The following is an 18,055-nucleotide window of genomic DNA, read 5'->3' as shown; positions in this document are numbered from 1 at the left end:
ACAGTTTGTTGTCTTTTCACATTGGTGAAAACCTTATTGGTGCGGTTCTCTCATTGATTCTATGATAGTTATTAGATTTCTTGAGTATGCCCACAAGAAAATGAATCTCAGGGTTGTATATGATGACATTCAGTGCCTTGAAAAAGTATTCAGCACCCACAGCTATCTTCACATTTTACCTACTCATTTTCCAAAATTAAAATATATTGAAGTAGGATTTTTTGAGCTAATCTATGAAACATTATGCATCATGTCAAATCAAAAAAAATCCAAAACCTGTTCACAAATTACTAAAAAATAAAAACCAAAATTATGATGCTTAAAAAGTATTCATCGCCTTTCTAATTAACAGGCTAACTTTCTTCAGCTGCAATATACTGTATTACCTTACCAACACCCAATTTGTTGATGTAGAAAATTGGAGGATCACCTGTTTTCAATGAATTCACAAGAATAAATACCTTCTCTCTCTGTAAGTTCTAACAGAATGGTGGATTTTCAACAGAGCAAACCAAAATGACACGAAAGAGCATTCAAGATAAGTTAGAGAAATGATAATAGAGAAACATAAATCTGGTGCAGAGTACAAGACCATCTCAATGACACTGAACACAGCTCGGAGCTCAGTGCAGTCTATTCTGCAAAAGTTGAAAGGATATGGAACTACAGCGACATTGCCTAGGTCAGGCTGCCCTTCTAAGCTTAGTTGCCGGAGAAGAATGGCACTTCTAACAGAGGCTACTGTGATGCCAAGTGGCTGCAACCAGAGTTGAATTTTATGGCTCCAACAGCCTAAAAAGCCTTGCACAAAAAGGGTATTTATGGATGAGTGGCAAGGAAGAAGCCCTGTCTAAAAAACACATATTTGTGCCTGTAAAGACCTTGCAAAGTGTCAGTTTGAAGATACTGTAAAGATGTAGAAGAAGGTTTTGTAGGTGGATGACACTAAAGTGGAACTTTTTAGCCTCAACACTAAGAAGTGCATGTGGTATGAATCTAATATTTCACATCAACCAGGTAACTCCATCCCTTTTGTAAAGAATGGAGAAGGTAACATCAGGAGGCTGAGTACAGAAGAGTGGTGGACAACTGTGTTGAGTGGTGTGGGCTGAATCACCTGCAGCTCAACATCACTTAAAGGAGTTGGTGGTGGACTTCAGGAAGGTGAAAGCACCCTGCATTCCCATCTCCATCAAGGAAACAGATGCGGAAGTCATCCTGGACTACAAATACCTGGGAGCTCACCTGGACAATAAACTGGACTGGACTAAAATACAGAGGCTCTGTACATGAAGGGACAGAGCTGACCGTACTTCCTGAGGAGTCTCTGGTTATTCAACGTCTGTTGTACTATGCTGCAGATGTTCTATGGCTCAGTGGTGGCCAGGATTCTATTCTACGCTGTAGTCTGCTGGGGCAACAGGGAGAGAGCAGTTGACACCAAGAGGATCGATAAGCTCATCAGGAAGGCTGGTTCTGTTCTGGGGGTGGAGCTGGATTCCCTGGTGGTTGTGTCTGACAGGACACAATGCTTACAGTTTGTATTTTAAAGTATATATTTTTGACTGTACAACCTTGCAACAATAATTTCCTTTGGGATAAATAATGTTTTATCTTATCATGCTATGGGGATGCCTTTCAGAAGCAGGGACTGGAAGTCTGGTCAGGATTAATGGGAAGATGAAGGCTGCTAAATACATAGAGATCCTGGATAAAAACCTGTTAGCCTCTGCCAGAAAGCTTAAACTGGGAAGGAAGTTTGTTTTTCAGCAGGACAACAACCCAAAGCGCACCGCCAGAATAACTATGAAGTGGCTTCAGATGAAGAAAAGTTATGTCCTTGAGTGGCTTCGTCAGAGTCCTGACCTTAACCTGATCTAACATCTCTGGTAACTGCTGTCCACCACTGCTTTTCAACTGACCTGGCGCAGCTTGAGCAATTTTGCAAGGAGGAATAGGTAAAACTTGTTCCATCAAGTTGTGCAAAACTAATAGAGACTTATCCAAAAAGACTGTTGGTTGTAATAGCTACAAGAGGTGGCTCAACTAAGTGCTGTGATTTACAAATCAAAATGTTAGTTGAATTGTTTGAAATCCCTGTTGTTATACTCATTTATGTACACAAAGGGTTGGGGGCTAAATACTTTGACAAGGTACTGCGTATGTACATTGATAATGAATTTACTCTGAAATTTGATCTTAAATTTCAGACTCCTACTAACATAAGGAAAACATTCAAAGCTCAATAAATACAGTTGCTACTCCAGTGTAAACTCTTTCCATTAAACATGCAGTAACATTGCTTAAAGCAGTAATGCCATTTAATTCCATAACCCAGTAACAAGGCCCCTCCAGGATCCTTCAGTCTCAGAGGAAATAAAAATTCTAACCTCTAATACGTCCCGCCATCAATTGTCCTGACTTAGTGTGATTAGTAAAAGCTACAGATGTGTGTAAACCATGTATTTAGGTTGTAACTGGGTTACCTGTCTGGACATGCCTGGACACGCCCCTCTGCTGACTGCTCCTGTGGCTCCTCCCACAGACCCCTGAATAAAGGCGATTGTGCCACTGCTCCTCCCTCAGTCCAGGACAGACACAGCATGGATGAGGACCCATTTTACTGTTAATAAAAGCCTTTCAGTATTTACTCTACTTCCAGTCTTTTGGAGTAATTGATAGTGCATCAAGATGGCACAGCGAAACCCACTGGGTCACTGTGACAGGCATAGATTACCCACTCAGCATGGTTACACAGTGTCTGCAGGGGACCTAGCTGTATGTTGATCAGAAGTTTCAGCATCCTACAAAATTGGATTCAAATTTATTATTGTTGTGCATTTAATATTTCAGTAAAATTGTAAACATATTGTTTGATTAAGCATCCTTTGTTGTTTATATAACGCTATGTGGCTTATCTGTAGAAGTACGTAAATGGCATACGTCATCATGCCACCACATTGTACATGTGCATCTTGCTAAAGTAAAGAACAAACTAAGACCTGTTCTCCTGATCTCCCATCTTTTTCATGTTTTGGAGTTACAAAGCATGACAGATCTGAGACGATTATCTACCTGTTGAAGCGCAGTAAGACGTTCAAGTTAAAAAAAAACACAGCACGTGTTCTTCAGAAGGGTCAAAACAGTTGAGTTTTAAAAAAGGCAGAAAACAGAAGAATACACATGCTCATAAGCAATGAGTACTGGGTGATAATAATCATAAATTTTAAAAGAAATTATTATTAGAAATATCTGGCTACATCGAAAAGATAGATGCGTTTGAAGGCTTATTGGACAACTGGCTGATGTATACTGAGCTAATTAGCTAGATAGCCAATGAAAAATGAGTGCCATTTTTGCTCAGTGCTTTGGATTTAAAGGCATACGGTTTGCTTAGAAATTTAACTGCTCCAGCCAAACTAGCCGAAATGAGCTTTGCAGATATTGTGAAACTGATGAAGGAATGCTTAGAACTAAAACTATTTTGATTGCAGAATGCTTTAGGTTTCATAAGTGGAATCAAAAGGAAGGGGAGTCCACTTCAGCATATGTGGCTGAATTGAAGGAATTGTCTGAGCATTGTCAGTTCAGTGATGGGCTTAATGATGCAATGAAAGAGTGTTTAGTTTGTGGAATCATAAAAGAAAGCATTTAAAAACAGCTCCTAGCTGAAGCACTCTTATGTTTCAAAGAGCATTTAAAATAGTTGTATCAAAGGAAACAGCAGACAGAGACACAATTGAGTTGCAGTCAAGAATAGAAGTGAACATGAACAAAATTGCAGCATCTAAACATAGATGCTATTTGGCATGGTCAAACAAATTGTGGTACCATTATGGCAAGGGCTCACCTACACCAGATCAATGCAGATATAAAGGTGAAATTTGCAGAAAATGTAACAAGGTATGGCACAGACAAAGAGCATGTTGGGCAGAAAAAACAAAAGGACAGCACAGGGAAGAGAAAAAGAGAAAGTCAAGCTGCAGTTTCAAAAAGAGCACTAATCTGCATGCTTTTGATGAAAAATCTGATAATGATGGAAGTGCCATAGGACTAAATAGCCATAAGACTTACAATGTGAAAGTTAACAAGAAACAAGCAATATGGCCAATGTGAATGGCAAATTAATTAGAATGGAATTGGACATTGTCTCAGCTGTTTCAGTCATTCCACAAAATGAGTTTGAACAGCATTTCAAAGATACTGAACTGAAGCCTGCAGATATCCAACTAAGAACGTATACTGGAGAAAAGATAACTCCTGTGGGAATGGCATTTGTAACAGTGAACTACAACAACAAGCAGGCCACATTATGTAGTAAAAACAGCATTGTGGAGATGTGGTTGGCTGAGACAACCGAGATCCAGCCACTACTTGCATACCACATCACCAGTCAACTGAAAGCACATTTAAAAAAAGGTACTGGATGACACTGCAGCAGTGTTCAAGTTAGGTATTGGAAATCTCAAACATTTCAAGTGTAAAATAGTGCTAAATGAAAATGCCTCACCCATCTTTTGCAAAGCCCCTCTGGTTCCTTATACCATCTGTGATAAAGTATAGCCAGTGAGCTATATCACATGGAGGCTGAAGGAATTCTTTCCAAGGTTGAGTGGAGTCCATGGGCAATGCCAGTGGTCCCAGCAGCCAAGAAGAATGGGTCTGTCAGGATCTGTGGTTATTTTAAGGTCACCATCAATCCCCAGTACTGAAAGTAGATTAACACCCTCTGCCCAGGGTAGAGGACATTTTTGCAAATCTTTCTGGAGGAAAACACTTCAGCAAGGTGGACTTAGCAGGGGCCTACTTACAGATGGAGATGGAAGAAGAGTCCAGAGTGCTTCTCACTATAAACACTCACAAGGGGATTGATCACTATATTAGGCTTATTTTTGGAGTGGCATCTGAACCTGCACACTGGCAGAAAGCCATAGACCAGGTGTTTCAGGATTCCAGGCCCTCGGTTTACCTGGATGACGTTATTGTTACCAGTGAGGATGACAAGGAACATCTCCAAAATCTGAGGACAGTGTTAAGGAGATTAGAAGATTATGGGCTCAGAGCATAATGCAGCAAGTGTGAATTCTTTAAACCAAGTATCACTTTCTGTGGTCACACCATTGTGAGGAATACACAAGTGTGCTGAGAAAACTCAAGCAGTGGTGGATGTCCCAAGGCCAAAGGATGTTTCACAGTTGTGATCTATTTTAGCAGTTGTCACTTCTGCCAAACCTGGCTACCCCTTGAACTCATTACTGTGGATTGTGAAGAAATGGCAATGGGTAAAGCAGTGAGAGGTGGCTTTCAAAAAGCTAAAGGGAATGGTGGCATTGGGCACTGTACTCACACATTCTGACCTACATCGTCCAGTGAACTTTGCTTGTGATGCCTCACCTTACGGTATAGGTGTAGTCATGTCACATGTTATGAATGATAAGGCATCATGTTCTCTTACCGCTGCAGAGAAAACTTACTCATGGATTGACAGAGAGCCCTTGAGTCTGGTTTGAGGTGAAACTCATTTCAACCAGTACCTGTCTGGGACAGATTTTACCCTCATTATTGATCCCTCAACCACTGGCGTCCATTTTCAATCCTCTGAAGGGTGGTCCATTAGCAGCAGCAGCACGAATGCAGAGATGGGCTGTTTCTTGGAGACCCCAATTACAAGATCGAAATCAAGAGGATGGTTACTCATGTAAATACTGATGGAGCATCTTGAAGAAAGGAGAAGAACTGTGTCCAAGACCAATTCAGTCCCAGAATCAACTCCTACAACCACCATGAAGGAGGGTCCAGAAATGAGATTGTTTCACAGCCTCAAGTCTCACCTGCCAAGTAGAGTGACTCCTCCTTGTCAGGGAAGATGTTATCCCACAAGAATAGGAAAGCCTCCATAGCAATTAAATCTTTGGGCCTGAATGGGACAACTTAAAAATTTACTATGCTGTGGATGTCTATATAGTACACTACACTATTTATATGTGTGTGTGTGTGCGTGTGTGTGTGTGTGTGTGTATATATAAGTTGAGATGTATTCTGTATTAAGTTGAAGTTTATAGCTAAGCAGAGAGAAGTGCTCCCATCTTTATTTTGCTATTAGTTTTTACAATACATTTTGGAGATACAAAACATAACACTTATCATTGTCTAATATGATGTGAAATGTGTTGTTTTGCTGTGACAGTACAGTGCAAAGATATAAAATTATTATAAATTACAAAATAAATAGTGCCATAAAGAAGGAATAATGAGATAATACTCATGGGTTAATGAACTATTTATAAATCTGATGGAGGAGAAGAAGAAGAAGCTGTCCTTCACTGGAAGGGGGTCCAGGTCCTTTCTCAGACAGTAGTTAATTCTAACCATAACCAGTCTCTCTCTGCACTTCCTTACAGTAAATGTGCTTCTGGTTGAAGCAGCTCATCCTGCTCTTCTTGGGTAGGTATGATAGCTGCTCTTTTTGAAACGGATGGGAACCTCAGGCTGCAGCAGTGAGAAATTAAAGAGGTCCTTGAACACCCCAGCCAGTTAATTTGCGTAGGTTTTCAGTGTACAGCCAGGTACACTATCAGGGTCTGATGCACTGTACGGTTTCACCCTCTTGAAGGACATTCTGACATTGGCCTCCAAGACTGAAATCATAGGGTGCTAGGCAGATTCGTACAGGTGTAGTGTTACTTTACCTTTCAAATCATGCTTAAAAGGCACTGGGCGTATTGGGGAGCAAACCATCACTGCCATTTAGGCTGTTAGGTTTTGCCTTCTAGGAAGTAATGGCATGCAAACCCTGCTTTAGTGTCATGCTTCCAATTGTGCCTCTAATTTCACATGGAATTGCCTTTTCAGTCTCATGATGGCCTCCTGTAGGCCATACCTCAACTTCTTGAGGGATTCTGGATTGTTGGTCTTGTATGCCATAGATCTAGTCCTCAGCAGAGTGCGAATCTTCTGGTTCATCGTCAACTAAGGACCAAAGTAAGTGATATAAAGAAAATTACAATCACTTGCAAGCAGGTTAACAGTTATCTAATTTGGAATTTACAGACACCCAACTGAGTATCTTTCTCACTCTGTAACTATCCCAGTACTGTACACCTAGCCTTTATTCCATATGAAATGAAGATGCTTTCAATTAGTCACTTGGAAATAGTTTTCCCACATGATCCAAAAAGGAAATAATTTGATTGGGTTCTTAATTTACAGTTAGAGCACAGCTGTGAGTTTAGGTTAGCATGCAATTAATAAGAGTAATCCCATCTTTGAGAGTTAGCCGACAGGCTATTGACGACCAGCCGAAACTTCTGATGAAGATCAAACAGCTCTCACTTCACCCCCACCCTGGGAAATCTGTGTTCATGGTTAGTGGCTGAGCAGTGACCATTTTCATCATCCAACCTTAACATGAATCAACTGAGGTTTATAAAAGTGACTCTGACCTTTTACACCCTCTCCCGGCATCAGAAGTAGCACAATAAAAGGTAGTCACAGAATTACAATAAATCTGATCTTGCTCTTGATGCTTCATCCATCAGGCGGTTGCATTTACATTGGCTCTTAACTAATTGCAGAATTGCATAAATGCTGATCAGGCAGATCGTAAACACCCTGCTGTATATCTGCTGGTTGCCTGGCAGGGAGTGCTGATCAAAGTGGTGTCAACAAAAAAAAACTATTTCAGTCACTCAATTAACTCTCCATCTACTTTTATTGTGTTGCTTTCAATGGTAGTGGTTTAGCAGGCAGAGCCAATGCCTTGCACATACAGCTTGATTTTCTTTTCATCGGGAGATTGCAGAGGCCACTGTTGGTACATTATTGTTCATTTTGTGCTGGTACTCAAAATAAATTTATAGCCCAATGCCCTTGTGCACTGCTATTTGCAAATAGGGAACAATGGGCTCCAAAAAAGAGACTCTATCAGCTGTATTACACAGGACATACATACATCTTGATTTCATAGATTCATAGAGCACGATAGCACAGAAACAGGCTTTTCGGCTCATCTAGCCCACACTGAACTGTTATCATGCCTAGTCCCATCAGAATCAGAATCAGGTCTAATATCATCAGCATTTATCGTGAAATTTGTTAACTTAGCGACAGCAGTACAATGCAATATATGGTAATATAGAATGAATTTAAAAAATGGTAAATATATATATAGTGTGTGTATTGAATAATTACTGTAAATTAAAAATAGTGCAAAAACAGAAATAATATATAAAAATGCGAGGCAGCGTTCATGGGTTCAATATGTCCATTTAGGAGCTGGATGACAGAGGGAAAGAAGCTGTTCCTGAATCTCTGAATATGAGCATTCAGGCTTCTGTACCTCCTTCCTGATGGTAACAATGAGAAGAGGGCATGCCCTGGGTGATGGAGGTCCTTACTAATGGATGCCTCCTTTCTGAGGCATCGCTCCTTGAAGATGTCTTGGATACTACGGAGGCTAGTACCTAGGATAGAGCTGACTAATTTTTACAAATTAGCTTCTTTTGATCCCCACCCCACCACCATACACCACAATGATGCAGCCTAACAGAATGTTCTCCACAGTACAGCTGTAGATGTTTTCAAGTGTTCTAGGTGACAAACCAAACCTCCTAAAGAAACATAGTCATTGTCTTGCCACCTTAATGGCTGCATCGATACGTTGGGGTCAGATTAGATCCTCAGAGATCCTGACACACAGGAACTTGAAATTACTCACTCTCTCCATTTCCAATCCCTCTCTGAGGATTGGTTCGTGTTCTCTCGTCTTACCCTTCCTGAAGTCCACCATCAGACTTTTGGCCTTAGTGACATTGAGTGCAAGCTTGTTGCTGCAACACCACACAACTAGCTGGTATATCTCGCTCCCATATGTCCTCTTGTCTCCATCAGAGATTCTACCAACAAATTTATAGATGGCATTTGAGCTATACCAGGCCACACATTCATGGGTATAGAAAGAGTAGAGCAGTGGGCTAAGCACACATCCTTGAGGTGTACCAGTGTTGATCATCAATGAGTAGGGGATATTATTACCTGCCCGCACAGTTTGTACTCTTCCAGTTAGGCGTCGAGAATCCAATTGCAGAGGGAGGCACAGGGGCCCAGGTTCTGAGGCTTATCGATTAGGAGTTTGGGAATGATGGTGTTAAACTCTGAGTTATAGTCAATGTACAGCATCCTGACATAGGTGTTTGTATTGTCCAGGTGATCTAGGGCCATGTGAAGAGCCATTGAGATTGCGTCCACCGTGGCAATAGGCTAATTGCAGTGGGTCCAGGTCCTTGCTGAGGCAGCAGTTGATCCTAGCCATAATCAACCTTTCCAAGCAGGACCATAACCCCACAATACCCTTCCCATAGATTTACTTAAACAAACTTCTCTTAATTGTTGCAATTGAACCTGCATCCACAAACTCTGCTGGCAGTTCATTCCATACTTGTACCACCCTCTGAGTGAGGAAGGTGCCCCTCTGGTTCCTTCTTAAATATTTCACCTTTCACTCTTAACCTATGACCTCTAGTTCTAGACTCACCCAACCTTAGTGTTAAAAGTCTGCTTGAATCTATCTATCTATACCTTAGAACTTTTGCATACATTATCAAATATCCAGGGAAACAGTCCTACGCTATTCAGCCTTTCCTTATAGCTCAGGTCCTTAAGTCCCAGCAACACCCTTGTAAATTTTCTCTGCACTCTTTCAGTCTTATTTACATCTTTCTTGCAGGTAGGTAACCAAAAATGGACACTAAATTAGGTCTCACCAACGTCTTTTATAACTTCAACAGAGCATCCCATTTCCTGTACTTTGACAGATGAAGGTCAATGTGTCAAAAGCTCTCTTTATGATTCTATCATAAAGGGAGGGAGGAGAAGATGGCGGTGCAACGGCAGCACACGCGGCCACTCCGGTGATGATGTCTGTTATCTGTCAAGTAGGGGACCGTGCTCAATTCTGCTTTGATGGAGACAGACGTGAGAGCAGGGAGGAACATCTGCAAAACTTCTGAAATGCCCGCTTCGCTGCCGCTGCTACTGTGTGGTAACCGGAATCTCCGGAGCTGAAGGCCCCAAAATCCTCGGCTTTGCGTGTTTCAGTGGCTGGGGCGAGGTCGAAGGCGCTCGGCAGAAGATGGCGCTCAGGAGGCTGTATCGGAGAGGCTGATCGGAAGCTCGAAGTTTTCGGACGGATGGACTCAGTGTCAGCTGTGGTCGGTTGCTTCCAAGGCATCAGCAAGTTGACGGTGCCTTGAGGTTTATGGCAGGGAGTTTCTCCCTTTTGCCGCCTGCTATCGGGGACTCAGGAGTCGATCGACTTGGGAATTTGAGACTTTTTTTTACTGTGCCCATGGTTTGTTCTTCATCAAATTATGGTATTGTTTTGCACTGCTGTAACTATATGTCATAATTATGTGGTTCTGTCAGTGTTAGTCTTGGTTTGTCCTGTTTTCTGTGATATCATTCCGGAGAAACATTGTATCATTTCTTAATGCATGTATGCATTTCTAAATGACAATAAAAGAGGACTGAGTGTTCTCATAATCTATCTACCCGTGACTGTGACACTACTTTCAAATAATTATGGATCTGCATTCCTAAATCCCTCTGTTCTACCACATTCCTCAGTGCACTGCTATTCACTGTGTCCCCAATCCTGGTTTGTCCTCCCAAAGTGCAACACCTCACATTTGTCTGCATTAAATCCATCTGCCATTTTTCAGCCCATTTTCCCAGCTGGTCCAGATCCTGCTACAAGCTTTGATAGCCTTCCTCATTGTCTGTTTATCAATCTTATCATCTATAAATTTGCTGATCCAGTTTATGACATTATCATCGAAATCACTGATATACTTGTTGAACTATGGACCCAACACAGCTTCCTGTGGCACACCACCAGTCACTGGCTTTCACTCAGAGAAGCAACCATCAACTACCACTCTCTGACTTCTGCTGCAAAGCCAATGTGGAATCCAATTTATTACTTCATTCTGAATGCCAAGCGACTGAACACTGTTCACAATTCTCCCATGTGGGCCTTTGTCAAAGGCCTTGGCTATGTAAACAACATCACTGCCTTTCTTTCATCAACTTTCCTGATAACCTCCTGAAAAACTCTTTAACCTTTTGCTTCAGCATTTGCTTCAAGCAGGCTTCAATTATACCAGTGCCTAATAATATCATGGTAACCTACCTCAATGATAATCATCCAGTCACATTTACATCCACTGTGATGAAGTGCTTTGATAGGATGGTGATGAAACGCATCAACCCCTGCCTGAGGAGCAACTTGGATCTGCTCCAATTTGCCTACCGGCACAATAGATCCACAGCGGATGCCATAGCGTTTGCTCTTCACTCAGCCCTGGGTTACCTGGACAGCAAAAAAGCATATATCAGTATGTTGTTTATCCACTACAACTCATCACTCAAACACTATCATCATCTCAAAGCTAATCAATAAGCTTCAAGATCTTGGCCTCAATATCTCCTTGTGCAATTGGATCCCCGATTTCCTCACTTGCAGACCCCAGTCGGATTGGATTGCCAACAACATCTCCTCCACAATCTCCAACAAGCACAGGTGCACCACAAGGCTGTGTGCTTAGCCCCCTGCGCTGTTCGGGTTATACTTATGACAGTGAGGCGAAGCGCAGCTCCAATGCCATGTCTAAATTTGCTGACACCTCTGTTGTTGGCTAAATCAAAGGGGGTGATGAATCAGCATATAGGAGGGAGATTGAAAATCTGGCTGAGTTCTGCTACAATAGCAACCTCTCACTCAATGTCAGCAAGTCCAAGGAGCTGATTATTGACTTCAGAAGGAGAAAACCAGAGGTCCGTGATCCAGTCCTCATTGAAGGTGGAGAGGGTCAGCAATTTTAAATTCATCTTCATCATCAAGAAAACCCACCACCCAGACCATGCTCTCTTCTCATTACTGCCATCAGGAGCCTCAGGACCCACACAACCAGGTTCAGGAACAGTTATTACCTCTCAACCATCAGATTCTTGAACCAGATGGGATAACTTCACTCAACTTCACTTGTTCCATCACTGAACTGTTCCCACAACCCATGGATTAACTTTCAAAGACTCAACATCTCATGTTCTCGATATTTATTGCTTATATGATATTATTATTATTTTGTATTTGCACCTCATGTTGTTTTTTGCACATTGGCTATTTGTCAGTCCTGTTAGGTGCAGTCCTTCATTGATCTTATTGTGTTTCTTGGATTTACTGAATATGTTCACGAAAAGAAAACCTCAGGGTTGTGTATTGTGACATATATGTACTTTGATAATAAATTTACTTTTAACTTTGAACTTTGAGCTGATGCCAGGCTCGCCAACCTATAATTTCCTGATTTATTCTTAGACCCTCTCTTGAACAACAGAACACCATTAGCTATCCTCCCGTCCTCCAGTACCTCATCCATGGTTAAGGATTCTATGAATACCTCTGCCAAGGTCCCTGCAATTCCTGCACTAGCTTCCCACAAAGTCCAAGGGGACACCTTGTCAGGTCCCAGGGATTTATCCATCCTGCAAACACCTTCTTTTCTGTAATACATATACAGTCCATAACTTCACTACTGTTTTGCCTCTGTTCTATAAACCAAGTAAATGTAATAAATGTTCTCCCCTATCTCTCTCAGCTGTATGCATAGATGACTACACTGATCATCAAGTGACCAATTTTGGCTTCTAGGTGAATACAGCACAGGAACAGGCCATTTGGCCCACAATGTTGTGCCAAAAAAGTAAATCAAAAGCAACTAACCACTAATCCCTCCTACCTATAACATATACATATCCCTCCATCCTCCTTATATCCATGTGCCTATCCATAACCCTTGCTATCCTTTTGCTCTTAATATATCTGTGTTGTATCCATAGCCCTTGCTATCCTTTTGCTCTTAATATATCTTAATATATCTCTTGGGAATTCTTGTTCACCTTGTCTAACAAAGCAACCTCATGCCTTCCTTTAGTACCCCGATTTCCCTCTTCAGTGTTCTCTTGCGTTTCTTATTTCCTCAAGTACCTCATTTGTTTCTTACTGCCTCCACTTGGTATGCACCTCCTTCTTCTTCTTAAACAGGGCCTCAATACCCCTCGAATACCACGATTCCATAAACATGTTAGCCTTGTCTTTTATTCTAACAGGAGCATATAAACTCTGTGCTCTCATTATTTCACTTTTGAAGGCCTCCCACATACTTTTGCCAGAAAACAACCTATCTGAATGCACACCTGCCAGATCTCTTCTGATGCTATCAAAAGTGGCGTTCCTCCAATTCAGAATCTCAAGTCAAGGACCATTCCTATCCTTCTCCACATCCTTGGAATGATTATCATATGTAACAACTTCATACATAAACCAAAACCCCTTGCAGAGTTTTGCTTAAGGTGTTAATCCTTGGCTCACTATTGAAATCATTTCCTAATTAAAGATACAGACTATAGTGGAGGTAAATACTAGATTAAGTTAGCAAAAAGCCTAGGGTGGGGCAGACCATTGAATCAGATTGGGAAAAAAAAACGGTCAAAGTGTGTAGGGAAGATAAAAAAGAGAAAATCAGAAAAGTAAGAAAACTCATCTAGATGTTAAAATGAGAGAGTCATTAGACAGACAGAGGCAGATTGCTATTTCATATACACAGTGTAGACCTCAGTCAAATTGCTTAAAAAATAAGAGCAGTAAGAATAATTAGGTATAGAGAATGAAAGCTCAGAGCTGAGCATTCATCAGATAGATGATGCAAGTTTTGCGAGTATGAATGAAAACCGAATCAACAGTCATGCCCCTGTCAGCACAAGCCCAATGCAATCAGTCCTGGTCGGTCTCCCCTCTGCCATCAGATTTCTGAATGATCCATGAACCCATGAACACTACCTCACAGCCGGCCTCTTTCTGCACTATATATTTATGTTTTATATTTCTATTATTGTAGGGAGGGAACGTCGACTCAGACCATGAGAGGCCTGTGTTGGGCATTTTCATGCCTTACATGGCACAGATTGGAAGTCTATGTGGGGCGCCACTCCTCGCACAGACTAGAACAATGTGTGATTAAGTGCCTTGCTCAAGGACACAAACACACTGACACAGCTGAGGCTCGAACTAGCGACCTTGAGGTAACTAGACGAATGCCTTAACCACTTGGCCACGTGCCCAACACATTATTATTTTAACTTATATTAAATTTTTATGTATTGCAATGTACTGCTGCCACAAAACAATAAATTTCACAACATATGTCAGTGATAATAAGCCTGATTCTGATTTTCATTTTTCTTACTATATTTTTGCTTTCTAATATCTGTCAAGCTGCATTCACCCACCACCTCCTGTGCTCACTGGCTGCACTGACTTGTTATTAAATTATTTTAGTGTTCTCAAACAAAACCCGCCCATGACCACCCCTCTACTTTAACCATCTTTGCAGACACTCCAAACTTAATGTTTCTTCCCTCTTCCATTTCCGCTATTGATTAGGTTCTTTCTTGTCAGTCAATCACTAACAGGAGAATGTCTGCAGATGCTGGAGGTTCAAAGCAACAAATGCAAAGTGCTCCTGAAGCAGGGTCTCATCCCCAAACGTCAGCTATTTCTTCATTTCCAGAGATGTTCCCCGAGCAGCTGAGTTCCTCCACAGCCATTCATTGCTGGCACCTGAGAGCTGCAAATGTTATTTGCCATTTCCTGGCCAATGGCTGCATATTGTCTGCATCTTGCTGCATGCTATAATGGGCTGCTTCATTAGCTGAAAAACTTCAATGGTATGTAATATTATGCATTCATCCGTGAATATTCCCACTTCTAATCTTCTGAAGGAAGGAAGCATGAGCCAGTTGAAGATGATTGGGATACTATTCTGAAGAAATAGTTTCATAAAGTTGAGCTGATTAACCTCCAACCAACAGAGCCAGTGTCAGAAACTGCGAATCTGTAAAATGTTCTGTAAATTAGCACAATATGGTGTGCAGAGCTAACACTAAATATGTTTTTTCATCATTAATCTTCTGAGGAGATCTAAAGTGGGTGCTTGGAAAGATTAAGGACAGAACAGGACCACCCTCCTACACAGTGGAGATTGCACCTGATGTCATCTGGAGATGACACGTCGATCAGTTGAGGAGAGCAGAGTCAATTGTTAGAGAAGAAAGGTGTCTGGATCTGACAGAACCACTTCCTGCAGGCCCAGAGTCAACTCCTGCAACCACCACAGAGGAGGCCCCAGAACCTGAGATTGTTTCACAGCTACAAGTCTCACCTGTCAAGCAGAGTGATCCCCTTGTTAGGAAAGACGTTATCCCACAAGAGTAAGGATCACTCCACCGTGATTAAATCTTTAGGTCTGAATAGGAAACTTTAAATTTACTATGCTGTGAATTTCTATCTAGTCGTTGCATTACATAGTAAAGTAAGTAAAGGCATCCGTTAGTCTTGCAAGACCATGGATCTGCTTCTGGAAAGTCTTCACTCTCCAGGGCGCAGGCCTGGGCAAGGTTCTATGGAAGACCAGCAGTTGTCCTCTCCACAACACCAATGTTGTCCAAGGGAAGGACATTAGGACCCATACTGCTTGGCACCAGTGTCGTCGCAGAGCAATGTGTGATTAAGTGCCTTGCTCAAGGACACATCACGTTCCCTTGGCTGGGGCTCAAACTCACAACCTTCAGGACGCTAGTCCAATGCCTTAACCACTTGGCCACAAGCCCACATCATTATATAGTATACTGAGTATACAGAGTATATTGAGAACAATTTAAATTTGCTAGTCTCATCAACCTGCACCCAAACCATAGTCGTCCATATTGCTCCTACCCATGTACCGTTCCAGACTTTTCCAACATTGAAATCAAAATTGCATCCACCGCTTACACTGGAAGTTTATTCCACACTACCACCACTTTCTGAGTGAAGAAGTTTTCCCTTATGTTCCCCTTAACCCAAGACCTCTAGTCCCGTGCAACTCATTGGAAGAGACCTGCGTCCATTTACCCTATCTATACCCCTCATAATTTTGTATACCTCTATCAAATCTCTCCTCAATCTTCTACGTTTTAAGGAATAAAATTCTAACCTATTCAATCTTTCCTTATATTTCGGGTCCTTCCGTCTTGGCAACATCCTTGTAAATTTTCTCTGTACTCTTTCAACCTTATTTACATCTTTCCTGTAGGTAGGTGACCAAAACTGCACACAATACTCCAAATTAGGCCTCACCAGCATTTTATACAACTTCAACATAACGTCCCATCTTCTGTACTCAGTACTTTGTTCTATGAAGGCCAATGTGGCAAAAGCTTTCTTTACGACTCTATCTACCTGTGATGCCACTTCAATGAATTATGGACCTGTATTTCCAGAACCCTTTGGTCTACAGCACTCCTCAATGTCCTGCTGTTCACTGTGTAAGACCTAGCCAGGTTGGTCCTACCAATGTGCAAAACCTTGCACTTGTCTGCATTAAATTCCATCTGCCATTTTTCAGCCTTTTTTCCCCAGCTGGTCCAGATCCTGCTGCTAGCTTCGATAGTCTTCCTCACTGTCCACTACAACCCCCCACCATCTTGGGGTACACTGAAAATTTGCTGATCCATTTAATTACATTATCATTCAGATCATTGATATAGATGACAAACAACAATGGACCCAGCACTGATCCTTGTGGCACACCACTAGTCACCGGCCTTCAGGCAGAGAGATAACCATCTACTACCACTCTCTGGCTTCTCCCACAAAGCCGATGTCTAATTGAACTGACTACCTCATCTTGAATGCCAAAATATAAATATAAATGGAAGATGACTAGAGAGCAAAACATTACACGTGTCAGTTGAGATGCATTCTATATTGCCTTGGAGTTTATAGCTAAGCAAGGAGGATTGTAGTGTATTCAATATTTCAGTAATATTTGAGTGAATGTGTAACTATATTGTTTGATTAAGCATTCTTAGTTTGTTTACATAATTTATTATGGTGTGAATGGCATATATCATAGCATCACCAAGTCAGATATGAGCGCCTCAGTAAAGAAAAGAAAACCAAGTAGGCAAATTATTGTGGGCTCCCATGTTTTACTTCTCATTATTTTCTGGAATTACAAAGTGTAACTGGGTGCTCAACCTGTTCTACTCAGGTTGCATATCAGATTTAATATCCTTTCTTCCTTTGATGTGTTTAATTTCTTTGATTTGTTTGCGAGATGCTACTTAGGCACAGTTGGTAGACTGACTACCTGGTTAACTCCTACATTATTACTGTGCTCTGCATTTTGTGGATTATTCTGCACTTTACTAATCTCTTTCCAATTTACAACTTACTCTGAATCTTGTATATTCTTAACTTCTGGGAGAGCGTCACTTGCCAAATACCTGACTGAAGTCCATGTGGATAAATATCCAACATGTTACCCTGATCAACAAACTTTAACGTCAACTCAATCAGAGCTCAGAAATGAATCCATTTGTTTCTATGAACTACTTCTGTTGGCTGACTAGTCTTCTATGATTGCCAATGTTATATCTTGCAAATACAAAATGAAAGCTCGCAATTCCACGATTAGAGCTGCGATTTCATCCTGTGCTTCTTCACTGTGGGAATGCTTTACACACATGGAGAAACTTACCAGTGCAGAATAACTGCTGCAGGATCACCAAGCATACCTGAAGTTGGTGAATGCCCAGAGCTTATATACCTTCACTGGAGCAGCACCACTGCACACCAGGGAATGGGAGAAAGTAGACGGCAAACTCTTGACGTCATCAGGGCACTGCAGAAAAATGCAGGGATTACTGGACTCGGGCTGGAGCTTCCTGATGACACATGCTAGTGATAGGGTAAATGATGGAATCTATAATGATTTGACTATGTTACATGCTCAAGGAGATCTGGTTTTTTTTTGTGAGAATGATGTAATGGTCTTTTGGAGGTCACCTGATGTGATTTTCCCACCGATATGAGGTCACATGATGACATGTGCCCCGTGACTATATAAGGGTCGACCCAGGTGACGCAGTTGGGTTTTGAGTCTGTAGATTTCCA

Source organism: Mobula birostris, chromosome 5 (genome assembly GCF_030028105.1).
Source record: "Mobula birostris isolate sMobBir1 chromosome 5, sMobBir1.hap1, whole genome shotgun sequence".
Lineage (NCBI taxonomy): Eukaryota > Metazoa > Chordata > Chondrichthyes > Myliobatiformes > Myliobatidae > Mobula > Mobula birostris.
The sequence above is the reverse complement of the archived record's forward strand: the minus strand, read 5'-3'. Positions refer to the sequence as shown.